We start from the raw sequence: 6054 nt of genomic DNA, 5'->3' as shown, positions 1-6054 counted from the left end.
TTATCCATAGTTTATTATGATACACACAGTCAAATGCCTTTGCATAGTCGATAAAACACAGGTAAACATCTTTCTAATATTCTCTGCTTTCAGCCAATGTCTTTGTAACATCAGGAATGATATGCCTCATTCCATGTTCTCTTCTGAATCCAGCTTGAATTTCTGGCATTTCCCTGTTGATGTCTTGCTGCAACCATTTTTGAATTGTGTTCAGCAAAATTTTACTTATGTGTGTATGTGTTTTTAAAGTTGTATTTAAGTTTGATATCAATGATATTGGACAATTTTTACCTTCTGTTGGATTACCTTTCCTTAGAATGGGCATAAATGTGGAATTCTTCCAGTCTGTTGGCCAGGTAGCTGTCTTCCAAACTTCTTGGTATAGATGAATAAGTGTTTCTAGCTGTGCATCCATTTGTTGAACCATCTCAGTTGGTATTCCATCAATTCCTGGAACCTTCGCTGCAGCTTGGACATCTTTCTTCAGTACCATCAGTTCTTAATCTGATGCTACCCCTGAAATGGCAAAACATCAACCATTTCTCCTTGGTTCGGTGACTCAGTGTATTCCTTCCCTTTTCTTTTGAGGCTTCCTGCATCGTTCTACATTTTGCCCATACGATCCTTCAGTGTTCTGTCTCAATGCTTGAGTATTTTCTTCAGTTTTTCAGCAAGAGAAATGCCAAGCATGTTCTTTCCTTTTGGTTTTCTGCTCCAGATCGTTGTGCATTTCATTATAGTACTTTGTCTTCTTCAGCTGCCCTTTGAAATCTTTTCAGCTCTTTTCATCATTTTTTTAATTTGCTTTAGCGACTCTACGTTCAAAAGCAAGTGTCAGAGACTTTTGTGACATCCATTTTAGTTGTGTTTTTTTTTCTTTCTTTCTTGTCTTTTTAAGTACCTTTTGCATTCTTTATGTATGATGTCCTTGATATCATCCCACAACTCATCTGGTCTTTGGTCATTAGTGTCAATGCGTCAAATCTATTCTTGATATGGTCTCTAAATTCAGGTGGGATATACTCAAGGTTATACTTTGGTTCTGGAGGACTTGTTTTAATTTTCTGGAGCTTCAACTTAAACTTGCATGTGAGCAATTGATGTTCTGTCCCTCAGTCAGACCCTGGCCTTGTTCTGACTAATGATATTGAGTGTCTTCCATCATCTCTTTCCACAAATGTAGTTTATTTAATTCCTGTGTATTCAATCCAGCAAGTTCTATGTATATATTCAGCGTTTATGTTGTGGGAAAAGGTATATGCACTGAATAATTGTTCTTGCAAAATTCTATCATGCGATCCCTGGCATTGTTTCTATCATAAAGGCTGTATTTTCCAACTTCTAATCCTTTGTTTCTAACTTTCACATTCCAAAAACCAGTAATTATCAATGCATCTTGATCGCATGTTTGATTGTTTTCATACTGCAGAAGTTGGTAAAAATCTTCAATTTTTTCATCTTTGGCCTTAATAAAATCGTTGATGTGTAAATTTGAATAATTAACTGGTCTTCCCCGTAGGCATATGGATAGTATTTTGTAATTGACAGCATTGTACTTTAGGAGAGTTCTTGAAATATTCTCTTTGACAACAAATGAGATGCTGTTGCTCTTCAATTTGTCATTCCCGGCATAGTGACCATATGATTGTCCAATTCAACATCACCATTACCAGTCCACTTCAGCTCACTAATGCCTAGGATATCAATCTTCAAGCATTCCATTCCATTTCATTTTTTTATTTTTATTTTTTTATTTTTTTTTAATTAATTTTTATTAAGCTTCAAGTGAACATTTACCATTCCAATCAGTCTGTCACATGTAGGTTTACATACATCATACTCCCTTCTCCCACTTGCTCTCCCCCTATTGAGTCAGCCCTTACAGTCTCTCATTTTGTGCCAATTTTGCCATCTTCCCTCTCTCTCTATCTTCCCATCCCCCCTCCAGTCCAGAGTTGCCAACACACTCTCCCGTGTCCACCTAATTTAATTGGCTCACTCTTCATCAGCATCTCTCTCCCCCGCACTGACCAGTCCTTTTCATGCCTGATGAGTTGTCTTTGGGGATGGTTCCTGTCCTGTGCCATCAGAAGTTCTGGGGAGCATTGTCTCTGGGATTCCTCTAGTTACATTCATATCATTAGGTATGGTCTTTTTATGAGAATTTGGGGTCTGTTTATCCCAATGGCCTCCTGCTCCCTCAGGAGTTGTCTGTTGTGCTCCCTAGCAGGGCAGACATTGATTGTGGCCGGGCACCAACTAGTTCTTCTGGTCTCAGGATAATGTAGGTCTCTGGTTCATGTGACCCTTTCTGTCTCTTGGGTTCTTAGTTGTCGTGTGGCCTTGGTGTTCTTCCTTTGCCTTTGCTCCAGGTGGGTTGAGACCAATTGATGTATCTTAGATGGCCGCTTGTTGGCATTTAGGACCCCAGGCGCCACATTTCAAAGTGGGATGCAGAATGTTTTCATAATAGAATTATTTTGCCCGTTGACTTAGAAGTCTCCTCAAACCATGTTCCCCAGACCCCAGCCCCTGCTCCGCTGACCTTTGAAGCTTTCATTTTATCCCGGAAACCTCTTTGCTTTTAGTCCAGTCCAATTAGGCTGACCTTCCTTGTATTGTGTGTTGTCTTTCCCTTCACCCAAAGCAGTTCTTATCTACTGATTGATCAATAAAAAACCCTCTCCCTCCCTCCCCACTTTGTAACCACAAAAGTATGTGTTCTTCTCCGTTTTTTCTATTTCTCAAGATTTTATAATAGTGGTCTTATACAGTATTTGTCCTTTTGCCTCTGACTAATTTCGCTCAGCATAATGCCTTCCAGGTTCCTCCATGTTATGAAATGTTTCACAGATTCGTCACTGCTCTTTATCAATGCGTAATATTCCATTGTGTGAATATACCACAATTTATTTACCCATTCATCCGTTGACGGACATCTTGGTTGCTTCCAGCTTTTTGCTATTGTAAACAGAGCTGCAATAAACATGGGTATGCATATGTCTGTTTGTGTGAAGGCTCTTGTATCTCTAGGGTATATTCCGAGGAGTGGGATTTCTGGGTTGTATGGTAGTTCTATTTTTTTTATGGTAGTTCTATTTCTAACTGTTTAAGATAACGCCAGATGGATTTCCAAAGTGGTTGTACCATTTTACAATCCCACCAGCAGTGTATGAGAGTTCCAGTCTCTCCGCAGCCTCTCCAACATTTATTATTTTGTGTTTTTTTTAATTAATGCCAGTCTAGTTGGTGTGAGATGGAATCTCATCGTAGTTTTAATTTGCATTTCCCTAATGGCTAATGATCGGGAGCATTTTCTCATGTATCTGTTGGCTGCCTGAATATCTTCTTTAGTGAAATGTGTGTTCATCTCCTTTGCCCACTTCTTGATTGGGTTGTTTGTCTTTTTGTGGTTGAGTTTTGACAGAATCATGTAGATTTTAGAGATCAGGCGCTGATCTGAGATGTCATAGCTGAATATTCTTTCCCAGTCTGTAGGTGGTCTTTTTACTCTTTTGGTGAAGTCTTTAGATGAGCATAGGTGTTTGATTTTTAGGAGCTCCCAGTTATCGGGTTTCTCTTCATCATTTTTGGTAATGTTTTGTATTCTGTTTATACCTTGTATTAGGGCTCCTAGGGTTGTCCCTATTTTTTCTTCCAGGATCTTTATCGTTTTAGTCTTTATGTTTAGGTCTTTGATCCACTTGGAGTTAGTTTTTGTGCATGGTGTGAGGTATGGGTCCTGTTTCATTCTTTTGCAAATGGATATCCAGTTATGCCAGTACCATTTGTTAAAAAGACTATCATTTCCCCAATCGACTGACACTGGTCCCTTGTCAAATATCAGCTGCTCATACATGGATGGATTTATATCTGGGTTCTCAATTCTGTTGCATTGGTCTATGTGCCTGTTGTTGTATCAGTACCAGGCTGTTTTGACTACTGTAGCTGTATAATAGGTTCTGAAATCAGGTAGAGTGAGGCCTCCCACTTTCTTCTTCTTTTTCAGTAATGCTTTGCTTATCCGGGGCTTCTTTCCCTTCCATATGAAATTAGTGATTTGTTTCTCTATCCCCTTAAAATATGACATTGGTATTTGGATTGGAAGTGCGTTATATGTATAGATGGCTTTTGGTAGAATAGACATTTTTACTACGTTAAGTCTTCCTATCCATGAGCAGGGTATGTTCTTCCACTTAAGTATGTCCTTTTGAATTTCTTGTAGCAGAGTTTTATAGTTTTCTTTGTATAGGTCTTTTACATCCTTGGTAAGATTTATTCCTAAGTATTTTATCTTCTTGGGGGCTACTGTGAATGGTATTGATTTGGTTATTTCCTCTTTGGTGTTCTTTTTGTTGATGTAGAGGAATCCAAGTGATTTTTGTATGTTTATTTTATAACCTGAGACTCTTCCATATTCTTCTATTAGTTTCAGTAGTTTTCTGGAGGATTCCTTAGGGTTTTCCATGTGTACGATCATGTCATCTGCAAATAGTGATAGCTTTACTTCCTTCTTGCCAATCTGGATACCCTTTATTTCTTTGTCTAGCCTAATTGCCCTGGCTAGGACTTCAAGTACGATGTTGAATAAGAGCGGTGATAAAGGGCATCCTTGTCTGGTTCCCGTTCTCAAGGGAAATGCTTTCAGGTTCTCTCCATTTAGAGTGATATTGGCTATTGGCTTTGCATAAAAAAAAAAAAACCATAGACGCCCTTTATTATGTTGAGGAATTTTCCTTCAATTCCTATTTTGGTAAGAGTTTTTATCATAAATGGGTGTTGAACTTTGTCAAATGCCTTTTCTGCATCAATTGATAAGATCATGTGGTTTTTACCTTTTGTTTTATTTATGTGATGGATTACATTAATGGTTTTTCTGATATTAAACCAGCCTTGCATACCTGGTATAAATCCCACTTGATCAGGGTGAATTATTTTTTTGATGTGTTGTTGGATTCTATTGGCTAGAATTTTGTTGAGGATTTTTGCATCTATGTTCATGAGGGATATAGGTCTAAAATTTTCTTTTTTTGTAATGTCTTTACCTGGTTTTGGTATCAGGGAGATGGTAGCTTCGTAGAATGAGTTGGGTAGTATTCCATCTTTTTCTATGCTTTGAAATACCTTCAATAGTAATGGTGTTAAGTCTTCTCTGAAGGTTTGGTAGAACTCTGCAGTGAAGCCGTCTGGGCCAGGACTTTTTTTTGTTGGAAGTTTTTTGATTACCGTTTCAATCTCTTTTTTTGTTATGGGTCTATTTAGTTGTTCTACTTCTGAATGTGTTAGTTTAGGTAGGTAGTATTGTTCCAAGAATTTATCCATTTCTTCTAGGTTTTCAAATTTGTTGGAGTACAATTTTATGTAGTAATCTGATATGATTCTTTTGATTTCATTTGGTTCTGTTGTGATGTGGTCTTTCTCGTTTCTTATTTGGGTTATTTGTTTCCTTTCCTGTATTTCTTTAGTCAGTCTAGCCAATGGTTTATCAATTTTGTTAATTTTTTCAAAGAACCAGCTTTTGGCTTTGTTAATTCTTTCAATTGTTCTTCTGTTCTCTAATTCATTTAGTTCAGCTCTAATTTTTATTATTTGTTTTCTTCTGGTGCCTGATGGGTTCTTTTGTTGCTCACTTTCTATTTGTTCAAGTTGTCGGGACAGTTCTCTGATTTTGGCTCTTCTTTTTGTATGTGTGCATTTATCGATATAAATTGGCCTCTGAGCACTGCTTTTGCTGTGTCCCAGAGGTTTTGATAGGAAGTATTTTCATTCTCGTTGCATTCTATGAATTTCCTTATTCCCTCCTTGATGTCTTCTATAACCCAGTCTTTTTTCCGGAGGGTATTGTTCATTTTCCAAGTATTTGATTTCTTTTCCCTAGTTTTTCTGTTATTGATTTCTAGCTTCATTGCCTTGTGGTCTGAGAAGATGCTTTGTAATATTTCGATGTTTTGGATTCTGCAAAGATTTGTTTTATGACCTAATATGTGGTCTATTCTAGAGAATGTTCCATGTGCGCTAGAAAAAAAAGTATATTTTGCAGCAGTTGGGTGGAGA

Source organism: Elephas maximus, chromosome 9, assembly GCF_024166365.1.
Source record: "Elephas maximus indicus isolate mEleMax1 chromosome 9, mEleMax1 primary haplotype, whole genome shotgun sequence".
In the NCBI taxonomy this organism is placed as follows: Eukaryota; Metazoa; Chordata; class Mammalia; order Proboscidea; family Elephantidae; genus Elephas; species Elephas maximus.
This window is presented reverse-complemented; position numbering follows the sequence as displayed.